General features: G+C 43.7%; 1 long non-coding RNA gene across 1 annotated transcript in view; it reads right to left on the reverse strand.

The window, feature by feature from the left end:
* The window catches only part of LOC109495232, a 221,220-nt gene that overhangs the window by 178,469 nt on the left and 29,129 nt on the right, over positions 1–13,622 (reverse strand). The window contains exons 3-4 of the long non-coding RNA XR_006591291.1: positions 3,419–3,482; positions 1,377–1,694 (exon numbers count right to left, since the gene is read on the reverse strand). This is a non-coding gene — a long non-coding RNA (uncharacterized LOC109495232). The remainder of the gene's footprint in view (positions 1–1,376; positions 1,695–3,418; positions 3,483–13,622) is intronic.

A 13,622-nucleotide genomic window follows, 5' to 3' on the forward strand; every position in this document is an offset into this window, starting at 1 on the left:
TTTGTGCTCATGTTTCAGTTAATGCCATTCTGTAGATTCTATATTCCTGTCCAGTATTTATCTCCTCACATTTATTTCATCCTGTTGCCTTGGGTAGGCCCTCAGTAGCATTGTAATCATTGGTAGTTAAAGCAGGCATTGGTGTGTTGCTTCTTACTTTAATGACAATGTTTCTAAAGATTCACCACTAAGTGTCACATTTGCTGTATATTAGCTCAGGGAATATAGTCGATGGTATTGTAACAGCATTGCATGGGAACAGATGGTAGCCCCATCGCATAATGTATACAGTTGTCAAGTCACAATGTTGTACTAACGTAACATTGCGTGTCATTTACACTTCAATAAAAAAATATTTGCTGTATATTTATGGTAGACACCCTTTATGACTATTTCTATTTCTATCTAGAAAGGATGTTGCATTTTAGCAACCGTCTCCCCAGTACCCATGGAATGGTTTCCCCCCTTTAATCCCTAAATACAGTAAGGTACATTGATATCTCCATTGATTCCCCAACTTGAATTTCTCAGATAAATCCTACTTGATCAAGATCTATTATTCTTTTAATACACGACTAGATTCAATTATCTGGTATTATTTAGAGTTCTGGCCTCTACATTCATAAGTGAGATTAGCCTGTAATTGTAGTTTCTTGTCTTGAAATCAGAAATAAACTAGCCTTACAAAATAAGATTGGTGGGTCCCTGTGTTTTTCTAAGCTCTGAAATATAAGATGTGAGCGAGCTCCCCTCCGAGATTTGGTAGAACTTGACTTATAACTACAAAAGGCTTGAGTATTGAGGGAGGGAGGGGCATATTGGTAGATGGGCCTTTAACCACCATTTCTATTTTTTGTAAGTGTTTTCTATTGGCTTTCTTGGACCAGTTTTTGGTAACTTATAATTTCCTTGACATTTGTGTCCATTTTATCTAGGTTTTCAAATGGATTGGTATGAAGTTATATAGCTGGATCATATCATTCATACATTTATTATGTGAATTTGCTATGTATGCTCTATTACATCTTTTAAAAAATCTTTTTAAAGAAAGGAAGGGAAAAGGGGGCCTAACAATTTAAACCACGTGGATAATTCCTCTTGTTATTCCAGTTAAAGAAGTTATGCCTCACACGAGCAAGACGTGACTGCTATCCGCGCAGTCAGTCCGTTTCTACCTTTGAGCATCTCGCTCTGAGGGTAATTCAATAGTTTAAAGACATTTTTCATATAAGTCAGCCATGAACCAAAAAAATAACGATAGAGGATTCAAAGCCGAAGAAAAATCGTTAGATTTTTGCAAGAGCATATCTACCTCCAACATCAGCCCAGCTTACAAAAGAATTTCTCCGGCAACTTTCCTTATTTGCGGTTCTTACCTCACCCTCTGACTTCAGCTAGGATGCTGCACGAAGAAGTCTCCTAATTTTAAGAATCTCCTCTGTGTCCGTGCCCTCTCGTCCTGCATCATACCACGTTGTGTCTTCTCTCTTTGCCTTCATCATACGTGCAGGAAGTTGGTATGTGCATATCATTCTTTCAGAACCTCCAGCTTTGGGTTTTATTGATCATCTCAACTATTGTTCCTTGTTTGTTTGTTTCATTTATTTCTGCTTTTATTTTTATTAACTTGATCCATCCATTTTATTTGAGCTTATTTCATGCCTGTTTTCTTGTCCCCTGTTGCTGGAGTTCGTCTGGGATTTCAAAATGGAAATGAAGCAGTCCTTAATAAAAAATAATAATAACAGAGCACCTGGGTGGCTCAGTCGGTTAAGTGTCCAACTTCGGCTCAGGTCACGATCTCACGGTCTGTGAGTTCGAGCCCCACGTCGGGCTCTGCGCTGACATCTCAGAGCCTGGAGCCTGCTTTGGATTCTGTGTCTCCCTCTCTTTCTGCCCCCCTCCCCGCTTGCACTCTTTCTCTCTCTCAAAAATAACTAAACATTAAAAAAATTAAGTTTAAATAATAATAATAGTAAGGAGTTGGGGGGGGAGTAGGCGTGCCTGGGTGACTCAGTCGGTTAAGCGTCCAACTCTTGATCTCAGCTCAGGTCTTGATCTCAGGGTCTTGAGTTCAAGCCCCGGGTTGGGGGCTCCAACCCGAGAACATACATTAAAAAAAAAAAAAAAAGTACGTGCAATTCTGAACCAGCAATTTCACATCTCTGCATCTGCACTAGAGAACAATTCACACATTTGTCCCAAGATGCTATATAAGAATTATCTCTTCACGTTATTGTTTATAACAAAAAGGAAGAGCCTAAAAGCACATCGATAGGAATATAACTTACTAACCCATGCTATACTGAAATAGAATAGTACACAGCAGAGAAAAAGAGAAAAGTAGAGCTTCATGAATGCTGCCTTGTCTCTTTTTCTGTCCAAACAGCTATCCAGTTGCCTTTAAGCCACTTACTGAAGAGTCTCTTCTCTCACCACCTGGACATGCTATCCTGGTAACATACTAAATCCTCATCCGTTCCTGGATCCGTATTTCCACACTTTATTCCATGCCATCGAGCTATCAGTGCACCCCCTCGGTCTATGTTCTGCTGTTATAAATTTTGTTGTTTGATAATGTATTTTAATATATAATGGAGAAGGTTACTTCTCATTACTCTTCTTCTAGAGAATGTCCCTGGTAATCACTACCAGTTCTGAAAAAAAAAATGCTATTGAAATTTTGATTGAAATTGCATTGAATTTATAGATTTATCTAGTGAAAATTGACATCTCTACAATTTTGAGTCTTCCTATTCAAGTGCAAGGTTTGACACTCCATTGATTCAAATCTTCTTTTATGGCCCTCAATAGAGGTTTATAGTTTTATTCATATAGATCCTTCACAATGCTTGTTAAGTTTATCCCTAGATATTTATGGCTATTGTCTCACAAGAATATGGAATTCAGTATCTCCAAAACTGAACTTTTAATCTACCTCGTCACATTCTGTTCCTTTGCCAGATCCTCCCCGGTGCAATTGGGGCACCTGTATTCACCTGGTGCCGTTGTCCAGCACCTGAGTCATTCCTGAGTTCTCCTTCGACCTCACGTCCAACTCCTGACCAAATCTAAGGATACCATATCTCAACGCCTTGACCTCTCCTCACCTACACTATCAGTCTCCTTGTCCACGCCAAGCCACCATCTTAACTCATTACAATAACGCGATAACTATTTTATGTTCTCTCTTCTTCTTCCGTTCTTTACACAGCAGCATTTTTTTAAAAGGTAAATTGACCAAATCACTCTTGTGCTTGAAAGCCCCAGTGGCCTTGCATTGCACTTAGATGCAATTCAACGTCCTTAGCAAGGCCAACAAGGCTGTAAACGATCTGGCCCGTACCTATCAATCACTTCAACCTTAAATATCCCACCACTGTCCTCATTCGTGACACCCAAGCCCCAGTGGACTTACCTCGGTTTTTGAAATTACTGATGGTGGTTAATTAGGTCATCATGTCTATTTCTTCACTTCCTCCCTGTAATAGAATTAGACGTCTTAGTCTCATTGTTATTGGAATCGGCCATGTGATTTGCTTTAGCCAACACAATGTAAGTAAACAGTGCAAACAGAGGCTTTAAATGGGCAGGCACAGTTTGGCTTGGATTTCTGTCATCTGGCAGGAGAGCACTCTAATTAGCTGCTGGTCTCACATGGAGACATGAGTAGAACAGACCTGGGCCCACCCTGTATGCAAAACTAGCATTCACCAGCGATAGACACTCTTAAGCAGAACAATAGGTATTTATTTTTTTAGGCCACTAAGACCTGGGAGCTATTTGTTACACAGCATTCATCACAGCAATAGCTAACTAATGCACCAGTTCTCTCCTACCTCCGCGACTTTGTTTAATGTATGTCCACTTCTCTAGACTGTAAGTTTCATGAGGGTTAAATCTGTGCCTATTCTGTGTCCCTCTATATCGCCAGAGCCTGGCATAATACTCATTATGTGGTAGTGGCTAAATAAATGTTCATGAAAAATAACTATGGTAAACTTTTCATGGTAAATACTATCTCTGATTTTATTAAACTTTGCAACATTGCTTAGGTATATAATTGCTTTTTAAAAAATTAAAAAAAAATTTTTTTTTTCAACGTTTATTTATTTTTGGGACAGAGAGAGACAGAGCATGAACGGGGGAGGGGCAGAGAGAGAGGGAGACACAGAATTGGAAACAGGCTCCAGGCTCTGAGCCATCAGCCCAGAGCCCAACGCGGGGCTCGAACTCACGGACCGCGAGATCGTGACCTGGCTGAAGTCGGATGCTTAACCGACTGCACCACCCAGGCGCCCCTTAAAAAATTTTTTTAAATGTGTGTTTATTTTCGAGAGAGAGTGAAACAGAGTGTGAGTGGGGGAGGGGCAGAGAGAGAGGGAGACACAGAATCGGAAGCAGGCTCCAGGCTCTGAGCTGTCAGCACAGAGCCCGACGCGGGGCTCAAACTCATTGACCTTGAGATCATGACCTGAGCTGAAATCGATCGCCCAACTGACTGAGCCACTCGGGGGGGCCCCCCCAGGTGTATAATTGTTGTTAACTGCTCTGTTGCCGGTCATTTCACTGAGCTCTCCTATTCTTACTAATTATCTTCCAGTTGATTCTTTTGGGTTGTCTATAACCAAAAGCGTATCATCTGCGGTGGCAGTCTGTTAAACTGTGATGCCGACAAACCACGCCTCTTGGTATTCACATCCTTGTGTAGTCCCTTGCCATTGATTCTGCACTGGGCCTGTGACTTCCTTTTAATCCATGGACTGCAGTGGAGATGGCACTCCACTGTGCCAAGAATTAAGGAGGCCTAGAAAGTTCCACTGTTGTGCTTTTGTGAGTCTGGATCTACCCTGTACGAAGTCTGGTTCCCCTGCTGGAGGGACCACATGGAAAGAGAGAGGAGAAAGAACCACTCCAACTGGCAGAATCTTGAGCAAATAAAAGGGTTGTTATCTTAAGCCACAGAGTCTTGGTGTGGTTTGTTACACATCAATAAATAATTGAAACATCTGTAAATAACAACGTTGGTGGGGGGGTGGTAAGAGAGAGAGAGAGAGAGAGAGAGAGAGAAAGAGAGAGAGAAAGAAACAGAATGTTAACTATAGAGAACAAACTGACGGTTCTGAGAAGGGAGGTGGGTGGGGAGATGGGTGAAACCGATGCTAGGGATTAAGGAGTGCACCTGCTGTGATGAACACCCAGTGTATGACCGTGTTGAATCTCTAAACAGTACACCTGAGACGAAGGTCATACTGTATGTTAACTAACTGGAATTAAAACAAAAACTTCAAAAAAAAAATAGATTTGAATTTAAAAACAACAACAGGTTCGTGTCCTGAATTGAAACTATCATGCTACTCTACACTCCTGTCTAAGTGCGTTGGCTGCTTCTTTGATCCTATTTTGTAATCCATCTGAAAAACATTATGAGTCTTAGTATTTGCTAAAGAACGTAAAATTTGGGGAAAAGTCATCAAAATACTCATATCGGTTATTTCCTGAGCATGATATGATGGGAGGAGGGACTTTCAATTGCCACTGTATGTTTCTGTTATGTTTAAATTTTATATATAACATTTATTACCTATATACTAAAAAGATATTAATAGTGGTGACTGTAGGTGTCATTTTTTTTCCCCTTCCCTTTCATGTTTTGCTGTGAAGAAAAACGACTTTTTTTGCTATGTGTATAAAGGTGTGTGAATTTTACATATTTTGTCATGTTGGGTACATGTCCATTTTTGTAATGTAACCAAATGTTTAATATCAGCATTGGACTTTGAAATTTACTAAATGTGTTTTTGCATTTGTCTGAATTGTATGGTTTTTCTCCCTTGATTTATTAACATGGTAATTTAGATAACCTAATATTGAATCATCCTTGCATTATTGATTCTCCGGGTAAAAGAACATTCCTCTTTATGCAGTAGGGGGTCTGCCACAGGTGGATCCCATGAGGAAGGATTAGGGCTTGAGCGAGAAGCAAATCAGTGCCTCCAGGCGCTTCCAGATGGCCCAATAGATAAGGAGTCCCCTTGCCCAGAATGCAAGCATCTTCCGCATTCTTTCAGGAAAACTCAGTTGTCCTTATGTATTCCCACGACAAATCCCCTGTGATCATAATCCACTTTCACTGCCTGAGCCAGTGATTTTCAGTTGCACTGGAAGACCCACACCGATCAATCCAGACAACCAAACAGTTGAGGCAAACAGCATGAAAGAGAGGTAGGAGGCTGAGTAAAAGAGAAACTAACACCAAATGAAGTAAAGTTAACACGGGAATCCAAAGAGAACTCGGACGTAAGTATAGTTAATGAATGTACTAAGAGCTATTTAAGTCGATGTCACATTCTTAAATCAAAATTAGGCTGCCAACCATAAAAATAAGCAGAACTCTTGGAAATTTAAATAATGGCTTGCTAAAATTAAAAACTCGGCATCAAAGCTGAATAACAGGACAAACACATACGAAGACCAATTTAGGAATCTGCAAAACCAAAATAGTTGATTCTCCAGAGAGCAGTGCTAAAGTAAAAGAAAGGATTTTTTTCTATACCTGACACTCTCCCTCCTTCCACTGCTGCTCTGGAAAATTTGGAAGCAATCTGATGAGTGGGACAAGAGGAGAAGTCTGAACCAGGGGGAGAAAAAGATCCCTGCTTTCTGCTTCCCCAGTGTAGACTGCCAGCCCAAGCATGGCCCAGGCTTTCACTCTCCTTGCAAAAATCTTTCGGCTGAATTTGAAGTATTGCATGGGACGTATTTGCTGAAATAAAACTTTTCGTCGGCTTGAGATGAGTGGAGACCTGATTAACAATGACCTGGAACTTCGTGGGGCTTCTCTGGGATTTCCCTCAGGGCTATGGAATGGATTTGAACAGACAGTGGAAAATAAAAGCCAAATTGCTGAGTGATTATCTCCAGAGTCCTGCTGGTCCTGCCTAATGCGCCTAATGCGGCCATGTGGTCCTCAAACTGCAGAGCACATCAGACACTCCAGGGAAGCTTCTTAAAAATAGATCTGGACGCCCCAAACCACAGTCAGTCCCTCCCTCAAGGTGGGGTCCCAGCAATCAGCATTTTAAACAAGGCCTTCCCCTTGGAGGATTCTGATCAAGTTAACCTGCTTGCCACGCATTAAATAATAATACTCTTCAAACCCACCGCTCAACGCACAATCGCTTTCCTCTGTGCCTTAATGCAAGCTCTTCAATTTCTCTTAAAAGTCTCTGCCTCCACTTTATGGCCTAAAGTGCCATTTCTTTGCAAAGCCGTCTCGGATTCCCTTCTAAACTCCCATTTTCTTCCCTCCCTTGAGCTCTTGTAGCCTCTCTTATATTTTAGCATTCCAGTTAAAAGCTTTGGAGTAAAACAGACCAAGGTTTGGGTCCCGGCTTTGCCACTTATTAGCTGTGTGACCTTCACCAAATCATCTGAAGTCTCTAAGCTTCCCTTTGCTCACCTGTAAGATGAGAATGGTGCCGGTGGAATGATAGGATGTCTGGAATTTTCCTTTTTCATAACTCAGATGGGGGAAGTGAGCAGGGAGATGAACAAATCAAACAATTATCATCCATCGGTTGATAATGATTGAGGTTGGATGACAGGTACCTAGGAGTTTGTTGTATCATTGCGTCTATCTTGTGTATGTTTGAAATATCCATAATAAAAGGAAAAATTCATTTAAAAACATGAATGCCCCATCAGGAAAAAAAAAAAAACTGTATAATCAAAAGGAACTGTTGATAATCCATGAAAAAGATGCAGGCAAATGATTTTAAATGTTGGTCTTTCTAATAATTTTTTAAAAATATTTTAACATTTACTCATTTTTGAGAGACAGAGAGAGACAGAACGTGAGCAGGGGAGGAGTAGAGAGAGAGGGAGACCCAGAATCCGAAGCAGGCTTCAGGCTCTGAGCTGTCAGCACAGAGCCTGACGGGGGGGGGGGGGGGGGGGGCTCAAACCCATGAACTGTGAGATCGTGACCTGAGCTGAAGTGGGCACTTAACCGACTGAGCCACCCAGGGGCCCCATGGTCTTTCTAACAATTTTTTAATGTAAATGTTATAAAGATGATATCTCTTACATAATAACCAAATTATATTAAGTAAAATAATGGACATTAAGTCCCTATCACAGTATCTACCACATAATTCTCAGTAATTGTTACTTTCCTCTCTTCTTTCCATCGAGGTGATTTGTGTGTACACGTTACGTCCCCTCCCTGAGCTACACTGGGAACAGCGAAGAGAAGAAACCGTTTCGGTCTCCAAAGTGCCCACAATGCCTCCTACATGCACTTGGCCCAAACTAGGTACCCAGTAAATATTTGTGGAATGGGTCTCATTTATTTAACAACCATTTGCACGACACATACTGGGTGATTGGCGCTATTCTAAGCACTTTATAAATATAAATCTGTTCCATCAAGGACTAGCCCAATGAGGCCCTCTGTGCTAAAGATGAGAAGCCAGAAACAGCTAGATGAGTACCATGCCCAGGATAATACAAGAAGCAGCAGCAGGGTGGAGATCCGAATTTGGGCGTGCCCTTGACGCAGTCCCCTCGCTTGATAATGGCCGTGCTGTCCGTTGTGAATGTTGCCCTCGCCACCACCCCCAGCTTGTGTTGCGGGAGCCACAGCCTGTCTGCCTTGTGAATGAGAGCAGGGACTTGGCTTCCCAGAGTGGAGCCTTTGGGAAGGAGTTTCTGTCCACGGGTCCTGAAATGGCAAGTTCCAAAGCAGCAGCCGGGCAGGAGGAGGGAGAGCCCCACGGGCTGGAAAGAGAACATCACACACAAGAAATCCAAAGGAGCCAGAGGTGAGAACTGAGTCCCGGCTGCAGAACAGGTTAAGAGTTCAAACCAGGAACAAGGAAGGGAGAAGAAAGCAAATGCTGGGGTTAAGAGGTCAGAAAAGAAGGAGGGGGAGGGGAGGGGGAGGAGGAAAAGAAGATCAGTAGCAGGGGTGTGAACATCTGGGTGTAGCGCACACACAGCCAGCTCTTAGGACCCACGGGGGCCATGGCACACAACTTCCCACCAGATCCGCCTTTCAAGCGGCATCACATTGGTGGCTCGAACTCAGCCACGGAGACCGTATTTACACCAGGGACATCGGCAAACACTACAAATCAGAGCTTTCAATTTTTTTCAGCAAGCTGTCTGCCAAACATCTCCCAGCATGCCACTGGGTTCATCCCAGGTGATCAGCTCGTCTTAGCCATCCAAATTTATGAGTTGTCTTTTCTGGTAGGCAGGGTCGTTGCGCTTCGGTAGAACAGGTCTGCTCAAACGGGCCATGAGGAGTCAGAAATGAATGAATGCATGCACGAATTTTCCTGAAGGGGTTCCTAATAGGAACTCCTAAAAGAGAGGCATTATAAGCAATTTTGGTAATTGCAGCTTTTCAGGTGGCAAACGAGAGAGGCATCCCCCACAGGCTGCAGTCAAGAACTCAAGCATCATTATTCAATCATCGACATCTCTCTGCAAAGCACGGTAAATAGACATTTCCAGGAGGTTTGGCAACAAGCCAGGTTTTGCAGCATCCTTCCCCTCTCAGCAAGGAGACTGGGAGAGTTCATGGTGTTCGTCTCCTGACCAAAAGAAACTCGTGAACAAACGTGGATTGGGGTGCTCCAGCAGCTGTCCTGAAGGCTGGCCTTTGCTCCAGGATCAAACACACAAACAGGAAGCGGGCGCATCTCAGACCCCAGCCGTCTCTCCCCCCAAAACCGTCTCAGCTGGCTCAATCAAAGAATGCGTTGCTACTTTTCAACATCCTTAACAGGAAGTGTTAGTTTGGTACACACTTCAGCTGAGGTTCAATTACAAGTTAGCTTATGAGAGGGAACAACATACTTTCGGACTCATAACCTGCTGTACAAACCATGTCATCAGTCCAAGAGTACTGAAAACATGTAAGCTGAAGAAATTCTGGTATATGCTTTAAAAGGGGGTGGGGGGGGAAGCAACCTGTATTAAATCTTCAACTCATTTTGAATTTTCCAGATCCGTATTTGGAGATATCCACGTATAACCTAGCTTAAATATTTTTTAAATGTATTTATTTATTTTGAGAGAGACAGAAACAGTGCAGGTGAGGGGGCCGACAGGGAACAGAGAGAGAGAGAGAGAGAGAATCCCAAGCAGGTTCTGTGCTGCAGAGCCCCACTCAGGGCTCAAACTCATGAAACCACGAGATCATGACCTGAGCCGAAAACCAAGAGTCAGACGCTTAACCGACTGAACCACCCAGGCGCCCCAGCTAATTTTTAGTATGTTCTCTAGAAAGCCTGAGAAAATGCGACTCTGTCCTTTAAGAAGATCTGTTATCAGGGCAGCAAGATAATAAAACAGCAGCCACTAGAACCTGCCTCCGTTGCAAGTCGTGGCACCTAACAGGTGCTCAAGAATAAATAAAAATAAATAAAATAAATAATAAATAAATACTTGGTGTTGGGTAGAGGCAGTGGAGTTTTAGGAAGAAAGGCATCGAGATTACGGAAACATGCCTCTCTTCCTTTTTCCAGCTTATGCCGATCTGCTGAAAAAGGAAACTTGATTAGTGAGGAATCACTTCTTCTTGGAAAGAAGTCTCAGAGAAGGCAGGATGCTATGGGTACTAATGGTAATTAGAAAATTAGGAAGCAGGTCTGATCTTGCAGTTCGTGAGTTCGAGCCCCCGCGTCGGGCTCTGTGCTGACAGCTCAGAGCCTGGAGCCTGCTTCAGATTCCGTGTCTCCCTCTCTCTCTGCCCTCCCCAACTTGCGCTCTGTGTCTCCCTCTCTCTCTCTCTGTCTCAAAAATAAATAAACAGTAAAAAAAAAAAAAATAGAAAATTTAGAAGCGAAAGAAATGAAAGGAGGCATCAGAGGCTTTTCGGGAACTAGGATGACAGTCCCCTGTAAAGACTATTGACTTTGTAGACTCTCTGAAGTTCAAACCACAGGAGCTGATTGCAATCTTGTAGAATTTCAGGTTTAGAAACATATCCTTCTTTTGAGTCCTAGTAGTACAATTAGGGTAAGATTCAATTTCATCATGAGCAGCTTACCTGTATAAAGAAAAATGCTAAATCATATAAAGGTGTTCATATTCTTTAAAATTTTGCTTTTAGGGGCGCCTGGGTGGCGCAGTCGGTTAAGCATCCGACTTCAGCCCGGTCACGATCTCGCGGTCCGTGAGTTCGAGCCCCGCGTCGGGCTCTGGGCTGATGGCTCAGAGCCTGGAGCCTGCTTCCGATTCTGTGTCTCCCTCTCTCTCTGCCCCTCCCCCGTTCATGCTCTGTTTCTCTCTGTCCCAAAAATAAATAAACGTTGAAAAAAAAATTTTTTTTAAATAATAAAATAAAATTTTGCTTTTAAAAAAATATTTTAGGTGTTCGTATTCATGATGAGTTCATTGTCATTTATTTTACTTAGAACTTTTTTTTAGCATAACTGACCCAAGAGCCCCTGACCCTCCCTCTTCTCTGAGAACTACCTTTTCCCTTTTGGACTTCAGTCAAATTGACTTGCCTACTTGGCCCTGGTTCGCAGCATAGTTCAGTGGGTCAGTGTGGACACAGGTTCAGCTTGGGACAGATCTCTTCTCTCTTTGGAGCTGAGGATGTTAGGGATAGATGCTAGGGAATATGGGAAGCTGTTTGGATGCTAGACCTGTAACTTGGGAGTTCAGGGTCCGCTGGGATTGTAAAAGCAGACAGAGCCAGTCTCTTGAAAAAGTACGAAGCATACATACCGACCAGCAAATAGAGGTGGGAATATGTGACCTGGGAACAAGACAAGAGACAGCTCTGTGGCATCTCAACGACTCGACAGATCCTGCTTGCAGCCTGCCCAGGTTCTAACTGTTCGTTTTTTCTTATGTCAAACATCCCAGTGTCCCTTCTAGGACATTTTTTTTCTTAACGTAAGCCAGTTGATAGTGGGTTTGTATCACTGGCCACTGGAGAAGCTAATCAAAGTACTTGTCTGACAGCGTTAGCCCCTGGGGCAGCCTCGCTCATCGGTCCAGCAGGAGCTTCCTCTATCTGATGCCACTGGGCAGGCAGGAAACGATTTGGTCCCAGGGTCAGACAACTCCAGGACCCGGCTTAGCTCTGCCTCAATCCCGTATGTGAGTAGGAGCACATCACAGAACGTCACCGTGCCTCAGTTATCCCAAGGCCACCTCTCTACGTTTTTGTGACGTTCTGCGTGAACCCCCAGTAGATACTCATTTCTTTCCATTAAAATGATAGTTTAGAAGAGGCACCTGGGTGGCTCAGTCGGTTGAGCGTCTGGCTCTTGACTTCCGCTCGGGTCACGATCCCAGAGTTGTAGGATCAAACCCTGCACTGGGCTCTGTGCTGACGGCTCGGAGCCTGGAGCCTGCTTCAGATTCTCTGTCTCCCTCTCTCTCTGCCCCTCCCCCACTCACATTCTGTCTCTCTCTCCTTCAAAAATAAATAAACATTTAAAAAAATAAAAAAAAAAAAAGATGGGGCAGGCTGGCTGCTAGGGCTGGGTCTGCTGGCCATCTTGCTGTGAGACAGGAGAACTGGAGAAAACACATGAAGAGCCATGAGCTGGGGACTGGAGGATCTTTATCAGACTCATCAAATGTAATCCGTACAAATAATCACATTCCCATTCTACAGATGAGGGAGCTGAGTCCAGGGTATCTTAGCTACTTCCCCAAGTCCCACAGGTGACAACTGGGCGGGGGGGGGGGGGGGGCGGCTGGAGCCATCCCCAGGTCTACCTGACACAAAGCCCTGCTCTTAAAGTCTCCACCTAGTTCTCCCACTGCCTCTGGTGAGAACACTTCTTTCTACCTTGACTTGTGCAGACGCTGTCTCAGAGAAGCAACAAGGTGCCACCCAGAATAAGCTGGATATACTGCCTGTCCTGGACTTTTGTAGCAGTTCGGTTGTCCAGACCCGCTTTCTGTAGTTTTTATGTGGCTCAGCGATCTTCCAGAAAGCAAGCCCACGGGGAAATGAATTACTTCCCCTTTTCCGGGTATGAAGTCCCACTGGACCCTGACTGCCTGGTTCAAGTCCCATCTCCATCCCTTGCCGGGTATAGGACCTGAGATAAGTCACTTCACCTCTCCGTGATCAGTCTCCTCCTTGTGAAATGGGTTTCGAAACAGCATCAATAGCAGAAGAGCACTAAACGACACGATCCGTGGGACGCACTTAGCGTAACACTCGGCAGATAGCGAGCTCGGGAAATGTTAGTTATTAAGAGGAGCGTCTGCTTCTCTGCCTCCCCCTGGCATCCGTGGCACTCTTCACTTTCCACCAGATTTGCACCTTTACTCATTCACTTCCTCAATCCGTAAACACGTATAATGACGGGGCTATGAGGACCGAGAGATGCACCTACGTCGACCTTCAGGGTAAGGAAGGTCCCGATGAAGAGGTGACTCAGAGAAACGAAGACGTGAGGAGGGCTGTTGCCAGCAGGGAGAACAATGTCAATCACAGTCAGGATGGAGGAGGAGTTGTGACACATTCTAGGGAACAAATCATTCATTTTTAAGACATAAGTTCAGAGCACATTGCTCTTAGGATCAGGGCATTCCAGTGGTTTTCCATCTCACTCAGGATAACAAAGTAGCTACAA

Source organism: Felis catus, chromosome E3 (genome assembly GCF_018350175.1).
Source record: "Felis catus isolate Fca126 chromosome E3, F.catus_Fca126_mat1.0, whole genome shotgun sequence".
NCBI classification, from domain to species: domain Eukaryota; kingdom Metazoa; phylum Chordata; class Mammalia; order Carnivora; family Felidae; genus Felis; species Felis catus.